Genomic DNA, 23,237 nt, shown 5'->3' with positions numbered 1-23,237 from the left:
TCTGTTGTCAATTTTTCTTTAAGCATATATTACCATTTCGGCAAGACAAAACAAAACATCCCTTACTTGTTGATCTAGACAGAGAAAAAAAATTCTGTACTCGAAGTCATAAGGAGATAGGAAATGGTACAGAATAAAATGAATCCCGAAATCTGAACCACAGAACTGCTAACTACATTTTGCCTATTTTTTTCTCCATTTTGTTAAGACCTATTTTATTTTATGCAGTATAATAAATTTTACTCAAATATAGTAGAGTATTGGAGGCCTGCCCACTAGTGAGGGAAGAAATCTGCTGAGCCCCTTTATTTATATGCTTATGGAGGATGTTAAGTCTGTAGGTATTTCAAGTACCTACTTCAATATTTGGAAACTTGTAAGATACATAAAAATATGGTCATTTACTATTAAGGGGGCAGACAAGTATGTACAGATGAAGAAGTACAGATAAATGGACATTAAGTGGAGAGAATGCTATTATGAGGCACAGAAGCTACTATAATCTAACCCATTAAGAGGACACATATCTTAGGCTCCCAGAAAATGTAGTCAGATGAGAGAGTTCAATAATTAGAATAATTAAGAAAGCCATCCAGTTGGGGAGCCTGGATAGGTTTAGTCGGATAAGCGTCTGCCTTTGGTTCAGGTCATGATCCCAGAGTCCTGGAATGGATGCCCACATCAGGCTCCCTGCTCAGTGGGGAGCCTGCTTTTCCCTCCCCCACAGCTCCTGTCAAATAAATAAATAAGATCTTAAGAAAAAAAGATCTTAAGATCTTAGATTAAGAAATGCTAAGAGCAGGTGTGTGTTCCAAAATTCCTCCTTGCTCTTAAGAGCTACTAAGGATGGGAAAGCATCTACCTTCAGTTCAGTTCTTGGCCACAACAAATCATTTACTGTATTTTAGTGAACAATGCAGGGCTTAAATATTTGTGTGTGTGTGCACCTAAAAGTGCACAAACAGATGAATGACTTCCCCATTCTACAGGAAAGTTCCACAGCTACACACTTAAGAATGAGAAATTATGTGGAAAAAATCCTAGGTATGGGGGAGAATAATGAGGCAGAAGAAGAGGCTCACATTCTTTGAGCAGGTGAGCCAAATGAATGCTGATGCTGCAAACTAGTTAGACAGTTGGCCACAGGCAAAAATGGCGGCTTCAACTCCTCGCATGCCTGTGCACATATCTGAGTGCTGAAATTTTAACTCACGTTCCATTCTGATCCTTTGAGGTCTGGTGCCTCAAGTACCCCTGCTATAATCGTTTGTTGCAGTCAAGCACAACACTTCTTGGCATTATTATATGTCTGCTAGACAGATGCATCTGGAAAACAGCAACATGCTTGTTGCTTGCAGGGCAAACCACGGTAACAATCTGTCATAACATCTCATTTTCTTCTCTTTCTAACGCAATGTACCAATTGCACCAGAAGTGGAAGAGAAGGCCAAGTAGAGGTGTCCAGGTCAAACAAAAGGAACCTTCCGACCTTGACATATGTCAATAAATAAGGAACGACATAACAAAGGATATGAATCTGCACTACAGGGAACACATCCACTGGCTCCTTCTCACAGTCTACAGGAATACAGAGAAGAGCCAAGTATGATTATCTAGCAATTACAAGATTGGATAGTTTACCTCTATAAGGGCTCCCAAACAGAGGCCAGTCTTCGGAGGAGACTGTTCTGTCATTAGCTTATTTCAAGGTCAGGTTAAAGGTGCACATGCGTGGTGTGTCTGTGTAAATCTAAAAGAGTTGGGAGGAGTAGAATGGGATAGTTTGCCACTAGTCACATTATTATTTCAACTCTAGTGTCAAAGCAAACACAAGGGGACCATGCAGGTATTTAGAAGTTCACTGCAGAATGCTCGCTGATAGACTGGGACCACTGAGGGGCTCATTCTGTGTCTGAAGCCTTTGGAAGATATGGCTCTTCATTAAACAGTGCTTAACAAGAACATGGCCTAGGAGGGGGCAGGTGGGAGAGAAGGAGAGTCTACTTCTCACTTGAAATGCAGGAAAATATAAATGGATCTGCAGCTGTGTATAAATATCAGAAGTGAAGTATCTGCACTATTTAGAGAAAGACTAATTATGTACAGAAATCTGATCTCTTAATGTCAAAGTCAGAAATAACCAGGAAACAAAATGACAGGGTGGAGACACGTGATCTGGTGTGCATGAGAAGGCACATATATGTGCCTGCAGCGACAGGGGGGTGACAAGGGCAAAATGGAAGAAAAGACCTGTGTAAAATGGCCCTTAGCCATTATTTTCAGCATGAGCACAGCTTCGAACTCGGCAACTGGGAGGATGGGTGCACTTCAGAACCAGTACCACAACAGGCACAAAGGGTGATCCCTTAACTTTTTTCTCTCATTATTATAAATTGAAATAAAGCTAGGATCCTAGTGAGCTTGCAGCGAATTCCAAGAGATCAGGATGTGCGGCCCCTACTTCCACCCCCGCAGCATCCCTGTTCTCTCCTTTCCCCTTTACCTCTCTCTCCTCCTGACCTACCCACATGGAGAATCTTTATTTCCACTCCATACACACACACCAAAAAATGTGGGAGGGCTCTTGGCTGTTCCGACAGAGCTGTCCTTCCTGGATTTATGTCTGCCATAGTCAATCAGGAAATCATATTTAAGGAGCAAATTCTTTCTGAAAATTTTATACACCATGAACAAATCCCACGGATTAACGATTTCCAGACATTACGGCTTTTACCTTGGGAGCAATCCAGGATTTGGGTGGAAAAAAAAAAAAAAACCACTGGGGAAAAACAAAAATTAGCAAGATGGTTTTCTCTACTCATTTTCTTTATTTGAGAATAAAACCTCCCATACAGTCACTGAATTAATCTCCCCCCCCTCCTCACTCTCTGAAAGTTAAAATTTCTTAGCAAAACACAAATTCTGACAGGTATCATCATTTCATTATGACTAGTAGCTGATGCTTTAGCAAAGCTTTATTATTATTTGAGGATAAAAACATTACTATGACAAAATAGGCTCAGCTTAGAAGTACCAGAAATCCTACAAGATGTGGCTGATATTATGTGTTGTAAGGTAACAGCCAGGAGATTTCAGGATTAAGTAATGTGGGGCAAGCCAAGCTTTCTGTATGCGCGCGCGCGTGCGCGCGCGCACACACACACACACACACACACACACACACATATCCATCCCCCAATTTTTGGAAGAAGGATCCATGTGCCCTGATTCCCTCTGATCCAACACAGGGCTCATTAAATGCTGACTGAAGAACTGTGAAGTTCAATGGTAGAGTGCAGCAGTCCCACCAGAATGTGAGGAACAGAGTGGTCAGAAAGAGCAACACAAGCGTTCTGATAGAGCTGACAGATCTGGGGAGAAAAATGTTAGAGTGCTAGCAAGTGAAAAAATGGAGTGCCAGCAGACCAAGGGAGAAAGCTCCGAGGACCTGGAAATGGGAGTCTATCTAGACCGAAGCAGGTGAAGCTATGTGACACACCAGAGCAGGAAGGCTCCTAGTGACTTGACACTGGGGGAAGAAGTTATGTTTGTGCAGAATCTTCAAATTTGTTTTATCTACTGGGCTCTAGCCCCAGCTTTTCATCCTCATGAAAGAGCTACCATATAAAGAGACCCACATCCAAATTCTGTAACAGTTTAGTGAGGAACTACGAAGGTTAGAGACTGTGTTCCTGATAAAATCAGATCCCTAACACATTACAGGTGTTTAGAAAATAGGAAATGGGATGGAAAAGTGAAGTAGCAACTCCAACTCTAAAGATCACGCAAAGAGGAAAAGCAAAAAGAGAATGCAAAATACACCTTTGCTTCGATGTGTTAATCTGTTCATGTCATTAGTGCTCTTCCTTGGTTTCTTTCCAGGGAGCACACTTTCAGTGCCACAGACTTTCACAGCAACTGAAAGGAGGAATAGCTCTCTCCATGTTTTAAGCAATCTGCTCAAATACAGTTTGGGGGATCTCTTCGTACTCTATTCCTTTTAGGTTTTAGCATCTGTAATCTTATATATATATGAGATGTTACTGCTGGCAAGAAATCGGAAGCTTCAGATCATCCACAGGAAGCGAAGTCTCTGCCATCTTCATCTAAGCAGTAAGATCTCATTTGGTTTGGTGTACTTCTGTATTTGTCTATTTAATAAACCATCCACACATCATTTCCAAGATATTCCATTTCAAAGAATACTGCAAAGCTGGGGCACCTGGGTGACTCAGTTGGTTAAATGCCTCAGATCATGGCTCAGATCATGACCCCAAGGTCCTGGGACTGAGCCCCACATCAGGCTCCCTGTTCAGCAGAGAGCCTGCTTCTCTCCCTTTCCCTCTGCCCGTCACTCTGCCAACTTGTGGAATCTTTCGTCAAATAAATAAATAAAATCTTAAAAAACAAAAACAAAGAATACTGCAAAGCCATCCTAAGGCTGACATTTGTGTCTCAGACTATCTTGTGAGTTCAGTATCATACATTTTATGGTACTGGGAGGTTCTTAGCATTCCTTGATTTCATTTAACAAGCTCATCTAAACAATCATACTTTTCTGTGCATGAGAATAAAGCATCAGGTTCACGTGTTACTTAACACCCCCCTCTTCCCACCAATGCACTATATGGTTTGATCAGCAGGGGCTGGGCTCCTCTGAGCTGGAACTCCTGCATCCCTGTGTCTCTTGGAGCAATTACAACTTGTACCTTCTAGGAAAGCACAGTTGTTTACCTGGCTGCCTGCTTTACCTGCCTCATATTAGTTATTTCACTCATGTAAGTTTTTGCTAGTTAACTACAGAATAAAAGTAATGTTGGTGGTCCTCTGTATCTTAGGATCTTAGTTAAGAATCTTATCGACTTGAGTATTTCTCTGGCAAAAGCTGCTGTGGCATCTCACGTCGTATAGTACTACACCCATAAACATGTAGCCATAAGCATGCAAGCCCTTGGCTGGTAATCATATTAACTACTGGGCATCCAGTAGTTTCAAAGACTGGTGAAGAAAGGCTTTTTTACCCAGAGCCTGCCCTCACCGGAGACAGATTTGTATCACTTATATTACCTGCTCCAAAATGTTTGCTCTGTATTGATGACTCTTGTGAGGAAGTGAAGAACTAGAGAGCAATACCGTGCCGTTAAGAGGCATGGGCTCTGGAGACTGGTTTAATTCCAGGCTCTGCAACATTCTCGCTATGAGACCTAGAACAAGTTACTTTGGGGACAGTACATTTTACGGAGTTGTAATAATCTATGTGTCTACCACATAGTAAGCTCCTTCAGTAATTATTAACAATTATTATTTTCAAGACTCTGTTTCATCATCTATAAAATGCATCCGAATCCATGTAAAATACAAGTTATTCTTGATAACTTTAGCTGACATTCTGACCCTGAGGACACTGTAACCCTATCATTTGCCCTTAGCTCAACCAACAACTGTGGATGGTAAGATAACAGAATGGGAAGCGATGAGAACAATGAAGAACTGGATAAGCAATAGACTCGAGGTTGGTAAATTACATTCAGTGGACCAAATTTAATACCACTGCCTGTTTTCTATAATCTAACATCTAAGAATGGTTTTTACATTTTCAAATGGTTGAAAAAAAGAGAAAAGAAGAACTTTTGGTGACATGTAGAAATTATATAAAAATCAAATTTCAGGACCCATAAACAAAGTTATATTAGGTCACAGTTATACTCATTTATTTACACATTGCCTACGGTTGCTTTCACACTGCAGCAGCAGAGCTGAATAATGGTGACAGAGCACAGAGTTCATAAAGTACAAAATACTTACCATATGAACCTTCACAAAAAAATTTGCCAATCCCTACAGTAGATCAATTCCAGACAATGGGGTAACTGTAATATTAGTTAATTCTTATAATCTTCTCACAGACTAGTTAAGACATAAATAATAATTACCATTAAAAATTCAGTTAATAACTCCATAGGCACTCCTATGTTTCTTGCAGTGTTACTTATAATGGCCAAACTATGGAAGCAGCCCAAGTGTCCATTGATGGATGAATGGATAAATGGATGAATGGATGGATAAGTGGATAAAGAAGATGTGGTACACACAATAGAATATTACTCAGCCTAAAAAAGAATGAATTCTTGCCATTTGCAATGACATGACAGTTTTATGTTAAGCAAAATAAATCTGTCCGAGAAAGGTAAACACTGTATGATTTCATTCATATATGTAATTTGAGAAATAAAACAAATAAAAAAAAAAAAAAAGAAAAAGAAACCAGACTCTTAACTATAAAGAACAAAGAACATGCTGATGGTTACCAGAGAGGAGGTGGGTAGGGGGATGGGGGAAATAGAGGATGAGGATTAAAGAGAATATACACTTATCATGACAAAAAAATAAAATGATAGATAAAATCAATTCATAATGAATATTATTTGCATCGACATCAATATCAAAACAAAATGCTGGCAAAATAGATAACTGAATTTGGCAACAGACACAGAAAGAAAATTCCATTGCAGAAAACGGTAATTAGTAAAATCTGATATGGGCAAAACTCTGAATGATAAATAAAATCATTATACAATTTATTATTTTTATTTATTTCTAAAGATTTTATTTATTCATTTGAAAGAGAGAGACAGAGACAGCACAAGCAGGGGGAGAGGGAGAAGCAGACTCCCTGCTAAGGTGGGAGCCTGACATGAGGCTTGATTCTAGGACCTGGAGATCATGACCCAGACACTTACCCAGCTGAGTCACTCAGGTGCCCCAATCATTATACAATTTAAATATGGAAAAGAACTGATACTAAAATGATTCACTAAAATAAGAATATTGAAGAAGGTTAGGTATTTTCAATTATATGTGTAGAAAATTGATAAAGAAATTAAACCGGGGGCACCTGGGTGGCTCAGTCGGTTAAGAGGCCAGCTCTTGATTGAGGCTCAGGTCATGGTGTCAGAATCCTGGTATTGAGCCCTGCTTTGGGCTCCATGCTTAGTGGGGAGAGTCTGCCTGAGATTCTCTTTCCCTCTCCCTCTACCCCTTCCTTGGTCACACACGCACATGCGCTCTCTCTCTCTCTCTCTCTCAAATAAATCATTTAAAAAAAAAAGAAAGAAAAAAAGAAATTAAATGGAATTAACTTAGTTTCAGCTCCAGCAAATATTCAGTGAAAATTCCCTGATACTGGTTTATTCTGATTTAAATATGGGCGAATAGGTCAAATATTTTTATTGAGTCAAACACTCTCAAGGTCAACAAAAATTAAACACTAATTGGATCAAAATGGCACCTGGTACTCATTTTCAGTACAGAACACAAGAGATGGGAGGAGTTTTTGAGATCAGGTAGGTCATCTACTCCACTTCTCCTTGCCCTACTTTCTAAATGAAAAGCTCAAGGCCTAGAGAGGTAACCTGACCTGTAAATATGGTTAGGAGCTATGTAGCTCAGCTTAATGGCCATGTGTGTCACAGTTTGATGCTTCTCATCTTGAACAATACAGAACATGCAGGCTTTATTCACTGCTGTTTATCCGAATAGTTTCTCTGGACACATTAACTTTCTGGACTGTAATTGGGCTTTCAGACTGTGTTCTCTATTTTCTAAACCAAACTGGAAACAATTTAGGACATTTCTTAGAAGAACCAATTTTTCTTGATAATGAACATATTCCCAGTTTACTAACTCTTCTGCAATTGTATCCATTCAGGCCTTTAGCATCACTCCCCAGGACAAAATAAGAACTTAATCTTAACTGCCCTTGTCTCCAGTATTCTCCTTATTTTGTCCATCTGTCTTCATGATCTACCTGATGACTGCATCACCCTCATGGCTTGTCATCCCCCTACCTGACACTCCATAATGTTTAAAATAAGTCCATGAATTCTAAGACATGCCTCCCTTCAAAAAGTAGAGCCCAAGATACTCTGTTCCATTAAATGTGGGATGGTCTTGGTGACTTGCTGCTAAGGAACAGAATATGGTAAGAGTGATGATATTTAACTTTTGATTCTAGGTTATAGAAGGCATTTGTGGCTTCATCCTTGTTCTCTTCTCCTGAATCATTTATTTTGGGTGAAGCTGGCCACCTTGGCCACCTTGTGGCTAGATCCATATGGCGAGGAAATGAAGGTTCTTACCAATAACCAGATGGACAGTGGATGAACCATCTTGAAACTGGATGCTCCATTCTCAGTTGAGTTTTTGGATAACTGCAGTCCCAACTGACATCGTGACTATAACCCATAACAGACTCTAAGTAAGAACCACCCAGCTAAGTGGTTCCTGAATTCCTGACCCACAGAAACCATGGAAATGACAAAAGCTTATTGTTTTTCTATGCTGCCAAATTTGGGAGTAATAGGTTATGTACAAATAATGAAAATACATCTTAAGCACTATCCATCATGAACTATTAAGAATATACCAAATTTGGGGGTGCCTGGGTGGCTCCGTTGGTTGAGCCACTGCCTTTGGCTCAGGTCATAGTCCTGGAGTCCCGGGATCACGCCCACATCAGGCTCCCTGGTAAGCAGGGGGGTCTGCTTCTCCCTCTGACCTTCTCCTGTCTCATGTTCTCTCTCACTATCTCTCTCTCTCAAATGAATAAATGAAATCTTTAAAAAAATTTAAAAAGAGTATACCAAATTTGTTATGCTATTTATATGTCTATGTCCTTGTCTAAAATTATATCTGCTTGGAAAAAGCCAACTGCTCCTTTAAGAGGCAGCTCAAGGGTCACTTTCTCTGTAAACCTTGAGCCTCTTTATGGAGGCCTGGGTTTTCCCACTATACCCTGTATAACTTTTCTGTTGGAGAATATGTGGTTTACTATTTGTTTTACAGTGTTGAACCATGTATTTAAATCCATACACCTAACGCAGTATATATGGATTGGGAGTAGACGCCCAAGAAGTATTTTTGAGTAAATTCTCTCATTTTCAGTCTGTTTTAGCCAAATAATAAAAATCTCAAACCATACTTATGGAATTATTCTATATGAACTTAGGACCCATATGTCAATGATAAAGGTTGTAGAGAATGGGTGTTTTGGTTTGTTAAAACATGAAGCGAGGGATAAACATCCTGGTTCAATTTCTAGAAGATACAACCATATGAATGCTAGATTTTAAATAGTGATCCATCAACAAAATGACTATGAAAATTTAAACATTTAAGATGTTTTCATTTAATACCCAAAATGCCAAAAGCAAAATCTGAATAATTTATTTTATATTTATATGAAAAGGAACCCAGACAGTCCAAGTGCTTTCTAGGTCTGCCAAATACCTCCTCATGCAAAAAGTTTGTGTTTCTAGTCTTGAAAATGAGGAAGAAAAGAGTGGTATATGTTCACTGTTGACTATTCTTTCAATGAAAAGAAATGAAGTCTTGCTAACAAGTGGTTTGCCTTAAAACCTGAATTTTCACCAAAAAGAACCAGCATCTGTTTCAAATATTTTAAAGACTAAGCCCCATTTTGTGCTCTGCTTTGATCTCCCAGGATAATAGGAAGACAGTGATACAGTCCAGCTACACCTCAATCAAGTGTGCTCATTTAATTTATCCCAGAAATGCTGACTGCCAGATCCAGCTGGAAACTTTAGCCTCGTCATCCTCAGATCAGGAGGAAGGAGGAAGACACATCAACAAGAATGACTCTTTTGTTTTGGTTGATGATGCATTTTTATATCCAAGAAAATATTCCTTTAACCCAAAACAGACAGTAATCTTAAAGACAGAGAGAATGTACAGAAAATAACAAATTAGTGAGAAGCTGAGGACAAGTTAATGAAAGGAATAATGTAGAACCCTATTGTAACAAGATTGTTGTTTGATAGTTCAGATAAAATGTGATTCAAATCATATCCTCCAAAATATAACCTCATAAAATAAAAATATGATCTAATAGGCAACTGCTCGGCCTGTCTTCCAAAACTATTAAAAGGGGATCCTATCATATGTTAACTGGTAAATGTGGGTAAACTTAATGATATATTCTAGAAGGTACATCAGACATTGATTAGAGCTAAGATCAGTCCGAGAAACTGAACACATGAATGCTGTCAGATTATAGGATAAATAACTTGTTAAGGTACACGAGGAAATTAAAAGATTAAAAATATCTACTACTAATGCATAAAACCTTAAATAAAATACATGCAACTCTCTGCGGCACTTGCCCCGCTTAGTCAGTAAAGCATCCAACTCTTGATCTTGGGGTTGTGAGATCAAGCCCCATACCGTGCGTGGAGCCTACTGAAAAAACAAAACATGTAACTTTCCTTTAGGGTAAAAACTCACCAGCTTTTTCATTCAAATAAATATATATTGAACTCTGCAGGGCCCCCACATTTTCAGATGGCTGTAAAAATCAAGTAAGATGTGAAGAATTCTATTTTGTACAAAGTACAAGGATATTTTAAAGATTTGTTTATTTATTTGAGAGAGAGAGAGAGTGTTAGTGGGGGTAGGGGCAAAGGAAACCTCAAGCAGACTCCCTGCTGTGTGGAGACCCACATGAGATGAACCCCAGGGTCCTGAGGATCATAACCTGAGCCAAATCAAGAGTCAGCCACTTAACTGAGCCACTCAGTGCCCCTAAAGTATAAGATTATTTTCATTGTCCTGGAAGAATGTCTCAATCACAAATGATACTCCAAAGAGGAAAAAGATAGCTTTTCCTCATTAGTCAAAGGTAATCACTAAGGACCAATGGATCTGAGAGCATATATTCCAGAGACATTTAAAACACTGTAATTTTGAGTCTGAGAGAGAAATCATGTGAGTCACAAGACAATACCACCTTAAATTATTCAGGAGAAACTACAAACACATAGGATATACCTGCAGAACACTATAAATGATGTCTTAAGAATACTTAAGAGAAAGTTCTCTCCAGCAAATTACTTACAGTTTTCTCACATAATCTAAGAGGTCTCTGCCTCCATTGAGCTCATGTAATTAGCAAGCCTGTCCAGAATTACTTTAGAACCACAGTGTAGAGGTGGTGGCTTCTGCTTCTTACTACTGCCTGAAAATCACCCTCAAGTCAGAAAACTCCAGAAGCAAAAGTCACCTGCCACCAGGGGTACTTAATGAAAGGTAATTAGATCTGACAACACCTGTGGCTAACCTCCCATGCCCTGAGGCCTTGGAGAGGTACCTATATTGTTTCTCAGGCAGTACTGGTGAACTTGAACAATTCAATTAGAGATTCACAAAATAAAATAATTTCTTTTGCTGCAGGAAAAATTAATTGCCAGGATTGTGGGTTACTTGTGCAATTAAAGTAATGTTAGAAGAAAGGAGTAATCTATATAATAAACAGTAGCATCAGTGGATCTCATAAATATTCTAGGGCTGTATCACAACCACTATAAATGTCATTGCCACTATCATTTATTGATTACCTCCTATGTGCCAGGCAAAGGGCTAAGTGCACTAAATACCTTATTATATTTAATCTGCACAATAGCCTTTGCTGCAGGTTTTATTATTGCCATTTAACAAACGAGGAACCTGACACTGAGAGAAGAGGTTAAGTGATTTGTGGGAAATTACACAGCTACCAAGTGACATTTAAATTAGGTCTAAAGACCAAACATGCTATTTACCACCAAGCTAAAAGGCCATAAAAAGAATACAATGGCCTTATAAAGAACCACAAGAGAAAATAAAGTTTGTCAGTTTCATAGGTGGGAGGTAATACTACATTTTTAAGAAAGCAGAAACTTCTGGGGCATCTGGGTGGCTCATTGGGTTAAGTTTCTGCCTTCGGCTCGGCTCATGACCTCAGGGTCTTGGGACTGAGCCCCGAGTCAGGTTCTCTGCCTGGGGGGGAGCCTGCTTCCCCCTCGCTTTCTGCCTGCCTCTCTACCTTCTTGTGATCTCTCTCCCTCTGTCAAATGAATAAAATAAAATATTAAAAAAAAAAAGAAACTTCTAAGTGCACTAATGTGCATGTAACATAGCTATGACAAGAACACATACCAGAAAGCCAGTAATACTGGACTGTGAGACAACAAAATATTCACTGAGATTGCTTCGGGGTGGTGGGATTATGGGTAATTCTTTTCCTTTTCTATTTTCCAAGTTAAGTGGTTGGTTTTGACTACAAATCCTCTTCTCAATCTCCCTTCCTTAGGTATATGCATCAAGACATCTAGGTTTCATACAAAGAAGTCCTCACATAGTCATTTCTGCAGTATTTGTGCATTCCAACAGGCAGAGAGAAGACAGTACATATAAATCTAGGAGATACAGTGAAGCCTACTCCTTTCCTGCATTTGGAATGGGAATATGGAATCAGGTATGACTCTATTTTGATGGTAATCCAGGTCTGGAAGACTCTGTCTAGGCTTTCAGAAAAAAAAAAAAAAAAAAAAAAGTAGTGAAAGGGAGTTTGAAGTATCTACTTCTAGGCTGGTGACCAGTTATGAGAGAAATCTTAGTTGGGAATAAGATGTATAAATTCACCTGGAGTACCAGTGTGTTGTGGGTTCTGGAAGCCTAAATGTCCTAGTGGGCTATTAGAAGGAGGGCAGAGGAAGCTATCTCGAAGGAATCCCAACACTAACAACACCTCTACAGTGGAAAAATGTTTTTATAAGAAAAAGTGGAGCTCTTGGGTGATTGCTTCCAATATGACCAAGAAAAGAAGGAACAATAATCATGAAGAAAAGTGCTGCCAACCATGTGCAGCTTATTTATAGCACTAACTGTGCCTGATGTGTACCTGAGGAATAGGTCATTAAGACGTTCATTGTCTGAAACACAGTAGAGGACGCAGCATCGGGACATCTCTGAAGCAAGCGTCTTTGACACCTTTATGTTTCTCAAGCTGTCAGTGAAACTACATTACTGCAGGAATTGTGCCATTCACAGCAAGGTAGTCAGGAATGATTTTTGTGAAGCCCAGAAGAACCAAACACCTTCAACCATGATTTAGACCTACAGGTGCTGCCCCATCACCTCTGCCAAAGCCAATGTAAGGAGCGGAGTTTTTAAGGCTGAAGAAAAGCTATCCTCTCGGGGGGTGGGAAGAAATTATACTTAAAAAAAAAAAAAGGAAAGAAAAGTAAAAGATAAAGAAGATAAAATCTGGGGCACCTGGGTGGCTCAATGGGTTAAAGCCTCTGGCTTCAGCTCAGGTCATGATCCCAGGGTCACTGGATCGAGCCCCGCATCGGGCTCTCTGCTCAGCAGGGAATCTGCTTCCTCCTCTCTCTCTCTGCCTGCCTCTCTGCCTACTTGCGATCTCTGTCAAATAAATAAATAAAATCTTAAAAAAAAAAAAAAGAAGATAAAATCTGGTTCAGTCACAGACCATCCTAAATTATGAAGGAAAAGAGAATGGTAAGTTGAATTAAGAATTACAAAGGCAGACAAAACATGGTGAAAAAAATGGGGCATGATTATCATTAGGAAATAGAAGCAGCATTCTATTTCTACAATAATGTTGATAGAACTTTCAAATCTCATTAGTATGCACTACTTTATCTTACTGTATCAATGATTATAATCCACAAAGCACATAACATAGTTGTAGCCTGAATTTGGCAAAAACTGTGGCCTATAGCAAAGATCCTAGAATTCTGAGAATATTTGTAAGCTATCACAAAGCATGTGGGCTTCATAAAATGTTGATTTTCTTAGGAAGAGTGACTAACCTTAAAAATACAGAATGTTGGTGTTAAAAATACAGAGATTTGGCATCAAACAATTATATTCTGCTCTCATCAGCATTCCTTTGATGTATCCATTAAAAATGTTCTGGGTGCCTGGGTGGCTCAGTGGGTTAAGCCACTGCCTTCGGCTCAGGTCATGATCTTAGGGTCCTGGGATCGAGTCCCGCATCGGGCTCTCTGCTCAGCAGGGAGCCTGCTTCCCTCTCTCTCTCTCTGCCTGCCTTTCCATCTACTTGTGATTTCTGTCTGTCAAACAAATAAATAAAAATCTTAAAAAAAAAAAAGTTCTAAAACTAAAAATGAAGACTGCCTATATTATATTTCAAGTACCACACAGAAGCTATACAGAAGTGAGTGCTGGCTGTGTGTAGGTCACCAAATAACACCTATTGTTTGTATAGCAAATTACGGATTTACAACTTTCACATTCATTATCCTGCCTTAAGAGAATAGAATATTATCATCGCACTCGTTTTAGAGATGAATAAACTGAGGTTCTAATAGGTTAATGACTTACTTGAAATCTCTGACCTTCATTCAATGTTTTTTTAATTATATCAAACAGCTGTCTACATTTTTCTTGGAGAGTTCATGTGAAATAGAAAAACAGACATATTTGAACTTTGAGGAATTTAATAGCTCAGTGCATTACAGCCAGAAAAATGATAGTTGATCCTAATAGTAAGTCTATCAGAGAAAAACAACTTTGGCAGTTGGAAGGCTGTACAAAAGCTAAAAGCCCCCTGTCCAAGTCATATAAACAGATCAACATGGTCCCTTAGTTATTCTGGAAAGCCCAAACAAATCAAGGAGGATGTGCATGAGACTTTTGTTCATAGAGAAATAATTATTTTTGTAACCATTTTTTTCTTCTTACTTCTTGCTGTGAGATAAGGCTGAATAGGTATAGATGACTCACACCTCTCTTAGGTGAGTAAAAGATTCAGGATCTGGTGAGGCTGGTGAGAATGCTGGTGCACAATGCTTGTTTCTCCACTCTGTTCATCAGGACTGTTATTAGTTTGGGGGAAAGAGGAAAGCAGAAAGTAGAAAAGGATAACACCCACTGTTGCAGGAAAATATTACTATCTCCACAAGAGATATATCAAAATCACATACCCAAAAGTATTCTCACTCTTAGCTATTAAGCACAATCCAGCACAAGTGAATTGACAAAATCACACACACACACCCTTTATATAACAGAAATACAAATGTGAAAGTAACAGGTCCTGGCAGCAAAGAATCCTAGCTCTCTTCTAGTCTAAGCAGCAAAGTGCCATTCCAAAGCTAAAAAGATTAACAACCAAATGAACAGAAAGAAAAGACAAAAAAAAAATTCTTAGGTTTTAAAGATTCAAGTATAAGCTTCTTTTTTTTTTAAGAAAGAGAGTGATCACAAGTAGGCAGAGAGGCAGGCAGAGAGAGAGAGAGAGGGAAGCAGGCTCCCTGCTTAGCAGAGATCCCAACGTAGGGCTTTGATCCCAGGACCCTGAGATCATGACCTGAGCTGAAGGCAGAGGCTTAACCCACTGAGCCACCCAGGTGCCCCTCAAGTATAAGCTTCTTGAGGTCCCAAGCCATATTAGTATTTTCCCTGGCTATGAGTTAGTGAGTTACTATTGACTTGCAGAGTACATACATCATCAGCTCTTCTCAAGATCAATGTTTCAGCAGATGGTCCATAAAGAAAATCACAGATGACTACTTCAGTGTTTGCTTTATTTCTGTTTAAAATGTCAAAACCAATCTAAAGGAAGTTCATAGCAATAAATGTCTAACCTCAAAAAACAAGAAAAATCTCAAGTAAACAATCTAACTTTACACCTCAAGGAAATAGAAAAAGGACAAATAAAGTCCAAAGTTAGTAGAGGGAGGATACCAAAGATCAGAGCAGAAATAAATGAAACAGAAACTAAAAAAAATAGAAAAAAAATCAATAAACTAAGAATTGTTTTTTTGAAAAGGTAAACAAAATTGACAAATAATAGCTAGACTCTCCAAGAAAAAAAGAAGAGAGGATTCAAATAAATAAAATCAGAAAAGAAAGAGATGTTATAACTGATAACACAGAAATATCAAGGATCATGAGACTACTGGGCACAATTACATGCCAAAAAAATAGACAACCTAGAAGATAATGATAAATTTCTATAAACATACAAAATACTAAGCTTGAATCATGAAGAAACAGAAAACCGAAACACACCATTATTGAGTAAGGAGACTGAATCAATAATCAAACCCTCTCCAAACAGAAAAGCCCTGGACCAGATAGTTTCACTGGTGAATTCTACCAAACATTTGAAGAATCAACAGGAATTCTTCTCTAATCTTAAAAAAAAACCAAAAAACCAGAAGAGTGAGATCTCTTCCAAACTCTTTTTATGATTAAAAAAAAAAACAGAAAAAAATGTCACAGGAAAAAATAATTACAGGCCAATATCCTTGATGAATATGGACATAAAAATACTCAAGACAATATTCACAAACTGAATTCAACAATACAATAAAAGGATCGTGATCACACCCCTGATTGCAATTTATTCCAATGATGCAAGGATGCTTCAACATTGCAAAATTAGTCAACACAATACATCACACTAACAAAATAAAGGATAAAAATCATATGATTATCTTGAGACGCAGAAAAAGCATTTGACAAAATTAAACATCCATTTATGATAAAAACCCTCAACTAAGTAGACACAGATGGAACATACCTTAATATAATAAAGGTTGTATACGACAAGCCCACAGTTAACATATTCAGCGACCAAAAAATGGGAGTGCTTACTCTAAGATCAGGACACAATAAGAATGTCTTTTTTTTTTTTTAAATTCTTGTGATTTTTAAAAAATTTTTTAGATTTCTTTTCAGTTTACCAGAATTCATTGTTTATGTACCACACCCAGTGCTCCAAGCAATACGTGCCCTCTATAATACCCACCACCAGGCTCACCCAACTTCCCACCCCCCGCCCCTTTGAAACCCTCAGATTGTTTTTCAGAGTCCATAGTCTCTCATGGTTCATCTCCCCCTCCAATTTCCCTCAACTCCCTCCTTACCACACTTCTCCACCAAAGTAATGGAAGTCCTAGCCAGAACAATTGAGCAAGGAAAAGATATAAAATCCATCCAAATCAGAAAGGAAGATGTAAACCTGTCACTATGTGCAGATGACGTAACATTAGATACAGAGAACCTTAAAGGCTGTACCAAAAACTGTTACAGCTAATAAATGAATTCTATAAAGCTGTAGGATATAAAATCAATACACCAAAACCTTTTGTGTCTCTATATACTAACAATAAACTATCAGAAAGGGAAATTAAGGAGCCCATTCTGTTTACAATTATATCAAAAAGAATAAATACCTAGGAACAAATTTAACCAAGGTGGTATAAGACTTGTATACTGAATACTGTAAGACATTAATGAAAGAAACCACAGAAGACACAAATAAATGGAAAGATATTCCACGTTCATGAATTGGAAGAATTAACAATGTTAAAATGCCCATATTACATGAAGTAATCTAATCTAGGATTCAATGTAATCCTTATTGAATTTCCAAGGACATTTTCCACAGAAATAAATAATCTTTAAATATGTATGGAACCATGAAAGACCATAAAAGACCATAAATAGTTAATAGTAATCTTAAGAAAAAAAAGCTGGAGAAAGTCAATATTCAAGAAATATTCATTGAATGCCTATTATTTGCCAGACAACATTTAAATGACCTCTAGTGTCACTTTATATTGCTCCTTATTAAGACTAGTAAAATAATTTCAAGAGAGCATTCCTAGAAATAAAGATATTTCCTAATGACAAGAAGTTTAGCAAGAGTATGAAACACTCATAAATGGTTATACAAATAATAACAGCTTCCAAATACATGAAGCAAAAATTGAAGAATTCAAAGGATGAATAGAAAAATTCCAATTATACTCAAAGATCTTAATATTTCTTTCTCAGCAACTAATAGACTGGACTCCCCCACCCTATAAGGTTTTTAGTAAAGTCATGGAATATCTGAACAACTTTATCAACCACCTGGACCTACCTGATATTTATAGAATACTGTATGTAACAGCTAAACAATATCATTCCTTTCAGGAGCATAAAGTAAGTGCACCAAAATGGATGATATTCTAGGTCAAGACATAAGCCTCAGAAAATGTCAAATATTAAAATAATATAAAGTATATTTTCTGTTCACAATGGAATCAACCTAGAAATCAATAACCATACAACCTAGGAAAAAACTCCCAAATCTGAAACTAGACACTTTTGCAAATCTACAGGAAAAAGAGAAGAGATTTTTAAATAGTAATAAAACTACTAGGAAAAAAGTTGGCAATGTTGTAAGGTACTTCCAGGTACTTGTGTTTTTATATATTAGCAGCAAACAACTGAAATAAAACACTGTAGATAAAAGTTAAAGATCTGGGGCACCTGGGTGGCTCAGTGGGTTAAGCCTCTGCCTTTGGCTCAGGTCATGATCTCAGGGTCCTGGGATTGAGCCCCACATCGGGCGCTCTCTGTTCAGCGAGGAGCCTACTTCCCTCCCCCTACCCCCCACCTGCCTCTCTGCCTGCTTGTGATCGGTCCCTCTCTGTCAAATAAATAAATAAAATGTTTTTTAAAAAAGTTAAAGATCTAATTTTTTAAAAAAGATTTTATTTATTTATTTGACACAGAGAGAGAGAGAGAGAGAGAGAGCGAGAGAGCGAGAGAGCACACAAACCGGGGGAGCAGCAGAGGGAGGGGAAGAAGCAGACCTTGCTGAGCAGGGAGCCCGATGCGGGACATGATCCCAGAACCCTGGGATCATGACCTGAGCTGAAGGCAGATGTTTAACTAACTGAGCCACTCAGGCACCCCAAAGAAGATCTAATTAAATGGAGAAACAGTATGTTCATGATTTTAAAGACTTAATAGTGGTAAGACATGAACTGTCCCCAAATTGGTTTACAGAATCAATGCAATCTCTATACCCCTCCTGCAGGATTTGTCATAGAAAATGACAAACTGGCACCCTTGGGAGGGCTCAGTCAGTTAAGCATCTGCCTTCAGGTCAGGTCATGATCCCAGGGTCCTGGGACAGAGTCTCGCTTCTGACTCCTTGCTCAGCAGGGAGTCTGTTTCTCCCTCTGCCTGCCATTCCTCCTGCTATGCTCACTTTCTAACAAATAAATAAAATCTTTTAAAAAAGCAACTGACAAACTGAAATTTATACGAAAATGCAAACAACCTGAAATCACTAAAACATCTTTAAAAAGCTTAACAATTTGAAAGACTTACACTACCTGACTTTAACAAACTGCAAAACTATAGTAGTTAAGACAGTGTGGTAATATAGATCAACAAATTAAATAATGAAAAAAATAGAAGGCACAAACATAGATACATATTTACATCTTCGATTTTTTTTTTACAAAGGTGTACAGGAAAAAAGAACTTTGACCCCTAACTTAATATACACCAGAATTAATTTGAGAGGGATTACAGAACTAAATGTGGAAGCAAAACAATAAAGGAAAAAGGAAAAAAAAAACCCAGGGTAATATTTAAGCTCTATGCGTTATGCAAAAGTTTCTTAGAAGCCAGAAAGCAATAACCATTAGAAACTGATAAATAGGGGCGCCTGGGTGGCTCAGTGGAGCCTCTGCCTTCAGCTTGGGTTGTGGTTCTGGGGTCCTGGGATTGAGCCCTGCGTTGGGCTCTCTGCTTGGCAGGGTGCCTGCCTTCCCTTGCTCCCTCTCTCTCTGCCTGCCTCTGCCTACTTGTGATCTCTGTCAAATAAATAAATAAAATCTTTAAAAAGAACTGATAAATAAGACTTGAATAAATTAAAGACTTTTGATAATGAAAAAACACCATTAAAATAACTGAATACACAAGCCACAGATTAGGAGAAAATATTTGCAAAATATTTATCTCAAAAACGACTGGTATCTAGGCCATATAAAGAATGCCTACAACTTAATAAGATAAAATCCAATTAAAAACACACATTTGAGCAGATACTTCAGAAAGGACAGAAGTACTTTCTTCAGATACTTCAGAAAGTCATACAAATAGCCATGACAAAGTGTTCATCACTTTGTCAGTGGCAGCATTAAAATGAATGTGATTAAAATGAAAATCACAATGAAATACCTTTCCATAGCCTTAAAAATGGTCAAAATTAAAAAGATGGAAAGTATCAAATGTTTAGAAGTATATGGAGTAACCACAACTCTCATCTGTTGCTGGTGGGAGCATAAAATGATAATATCACTTTGAAAAAGCAGCAGTTTCTTATAAAACTCAATATATAACTATCATACTAAGGCAAGTCCATTTGTAGGTAGTTACCCAAAGAAATAAAAGCATATGTCCACCAAAAGACATGTATAAGAATGTTCATATTAGCTTTATCCATAATTGTCTCGAGCTAGAAATGAGCCAGATTATTCAAGAGGTCCAAATGAACTGTAATCAGTCATCACACAATGGAATACCACTCAGCAATAAAAATAAACTTCTACAATTAAGAAAATGAATGAATTTAATTCCAGTGTAGTTAACAATGTTGTAATAGTTTCAGGTATACAATATAGTAATTCAAAGTTCTATATACGACTCAGTGAACATCAAGATAAGGGTGCCCTTAATCTCCTTTACCTATTTCACCCATCCACCACCCATCTCCACTCTGGTGACCATCAGCATGTTCTCTGTAGCTAAAGAGTCTGGTTTTTGGTTTTTATCTCTCTCTTCTCCTTTACTCCTTTGTTTTATTTCTTAAATTACACATATGAGTGATATCATATGGTATCTGTCTTCCTTTCACTAGCTTCTTTAGCTTAGCATTATACTCCCTAGTTCCACCCATGTTGTTAACAATGGCCGGACTTCATTCCTTTTTTTTCGTTTCTTTTAATTAAGACTTCATTCTTTTTTTTTTTTTTTTGAAGGTTTTATTTATTTATTTGACAGACAGAGATCACAAGTAGGCAGAGAGAGAGAGAGGGAGAAGCAGGCTCCCTGCCAAGCAGAGAGGCCGATGTGGGGCTTGATCCCAGGACCCTGGGATTATGACCTGAGCCGAAGGTAGAGGCTTTAACCCACTGAGCCACCCAGGTGCCTCAAAACTTCATTTTTTTATGGCTGAGTAATATTCCATTTTACACACACACACACACACACACACACACACACACTTTTTATCCATTCACCTATTGATAGACATTTGGGCTGCTTCCCTAATTTGGCCATTGTAAATTATGCTGCAGTAAACACAAGGGTGCATATATCCCTTCAAATTAGTGTTTCTGGCTAAATACCCAGTAGTGTTATTATTGGATCATAGTTCTATTTTTTTTCATGCCCAGTATGAAAAGAGCCTACGGTGATTCACAACACTGAGATTCAGACCTGAATTGAGATCAAGAGTTGGATGCTCAACAGTGCACTAGGTTAGGTTTCCTTTTTCCCCACAACCTCATCAGCACTTATTATTTCTTGAGCTTTTGATTTTGGCCATTCTGACAGGTGTGAGATGGTATCTCATTGTAGTTTTGATTTGCATTTTCCTGATAATGAGTCATGTTGTTTCATGTGTCTGTGGGCCATCTAGATGTCTTCTTTGGAGAAATGTTTATTCAAGTCTTCTGCCCATTTTTAATGGTACTATTATTATTATTTTTGGGTGTTGAGTTATGTATAAGTTCTTTACATATTTTGGATACTAACACTTTATCAGATATATCATTTGCAAATATCTTCTCACATTCAGTAGGTTCTGTTTTAGTTTTTTTGGTTGTTTCCTTTGCTGTGCAGAAGCTTTTAATTTTGATATAGTCCTAATAGTTTATTTTTGCTTTTGTTTCCTTTGCCTCAGGAGACATATCTAGAAAGATGCTGGTATATGCGAAGTCAGAGAAATTATTGCGTGTGCTCTCCTCTAGGATTTTTATGGTTTCAGGTCTCACATTTAGGTCCTTAATTTAAGAAAATGAATAAATTTTAAATGTATTATGCTGAGTAAAAGAAGTCTTACACAACAGTACAGACTATATGATTCCATTTGTATGTGGTTCCAGAACAGGAAAACTAAGTTACGTCAAACAAACGCACAAACATTAACTGTTTGCCTCTAGGCGTGAGAGTAGGTACGGACTGGAAAAAGGCAAGAAAAATTTTTCTTGGGAGATGGTAATGCTCTGTATCAGAACATCTGTAAACTACAATGGTCAAATGGTCTACATCTAGGCAGCTGTCATTTTTGTAAGCCTACTGGCAAAAAACAGTTTTTGCATTTTTTAATGGTTGGGAAAAACTATTTCATGATACGTGAAAATTCTATGACATTCAAATCTTAGTGACTATAAATAAAGCTTTATTGGGACAGAGCCATTCTTATTTAATTACTTATTGTCCACTGATGCTTTTCCACTACAGGGGCAGATGTCAGTAGTTGCTACAGAGACCAAAATATTTACTACGTGCCTTTATTTTTTATTTTTTTTAAGTAGGCTCCATGCCCAGTGTGGAGCCCAATGCAGGGCTTGAACTCACAACTGTGAGATCAAGGCCTGAACCGAGATCAAGAGTCAGACACTCAACCAACTGAACCACCCAGGCACCCTTACTGTGTGATGCTTAATTTGCTAACCCCTTTCTGTATCTCACTAGGGGTTGAGGTTACACAAGTATATGCATATACATTTGTCAAAACTCATAGAATACCGTAACTTAATTTGTGCACTTCTTAGAGGAGAGTATACAGGAAATACTACTAAACTGGAGTTTAGGTGATAGAAGAATACCTTGAATCCAACGGTAACTATTAATGAATCCCCACCTAATCCTCCTATTCAAAAGAACAAAAGAACCAAGAGGGAGAAAGAGAATGCATGAAGAGAGGGAGGGAGGCAGAAAGGGAAGGGAGGTGAGCATCATGCTATAAACTGTCAATGTGTCTTCATGTTGCAGACATTAATAATTAACATTAACCAAGCAACCACGATATACAATATTTTAAAGGTTTTATATTATATCATTTAGTCCTCCAACAATCCTAGGAGGTTGGTATATTACTATTCCCATTTTACAAATGAATAAAGTAGGTACACAGATGTTTGGAACTAGACAATCTGGTCCAAAGCCCACATTCTGACTAGGACCCTACAGCATCAGAAGTAGATCAAGAGGAATTCAGAACACAGGTTCAGACAATGTTCAGGGGAAGCTGACTGGTACTTAATCAGATTAATTAATTAATTAATTAATTAAAAGATTTTATTTGTTTTTTTTGACAGAGACAGACAGAGTGAGAGAGGAAACACAAGCAGGGGGAATGGGAGAGGAAGGAGCAGGCTTCCTGTGAAGCAGGGAGCCCAATGCAGAGCTTGATCCCAGGACCCTGGGATCATGACCTGGGCCGAAGGCAGAGGCTTAATGACTGAGCCACCTAGGTGTCCCCTGACTGCTATTTTAATCTTTTGTAAAGTTCAAAATAAAACTGTTCTTGTGAAACATATCTGTAGTTTTTC

The 23,237-nt window shown here is 38.1% G+C and overlaps 1 protein-coding gene and 1 pseudogene across 11 annotated transcripts in view; one reads left to right on the top strand and one right to left on the bottom strand.

Moving 5' to 3' along the window:
* ERC1 (ELKS/RAB6-interacting/CAST family member 1) overlaps positions 1-23,237 on the bottom strand; it is a 561,256-nt gene that overhangs the window by 54,557 nt on the left and 483,462 nt on the right. The window lies entirely within an intron of this gene.
* On the top strand, positions 12,458-13,107 carry LOC122892444 (annotated as a pseudogene).

Source organism: Neovison vison, chromosome 12, assembly GCF_020171115.1.
Source record: "Neovison vison isolate M4711 chromosome 12, ASM_NN_V1, whole genome shotgun sequence".
Classification (NCBI taxonomy): Eukaryota; Metazoa; Chordata; class Mammalia; order Carnivora; family Mustelidae; genus Neogale; species Neogale vison.
Note: the sequence above shows the minus strand (reverse complement) of the source record. Positions and strands in the feature narration are given on the sequence as shown.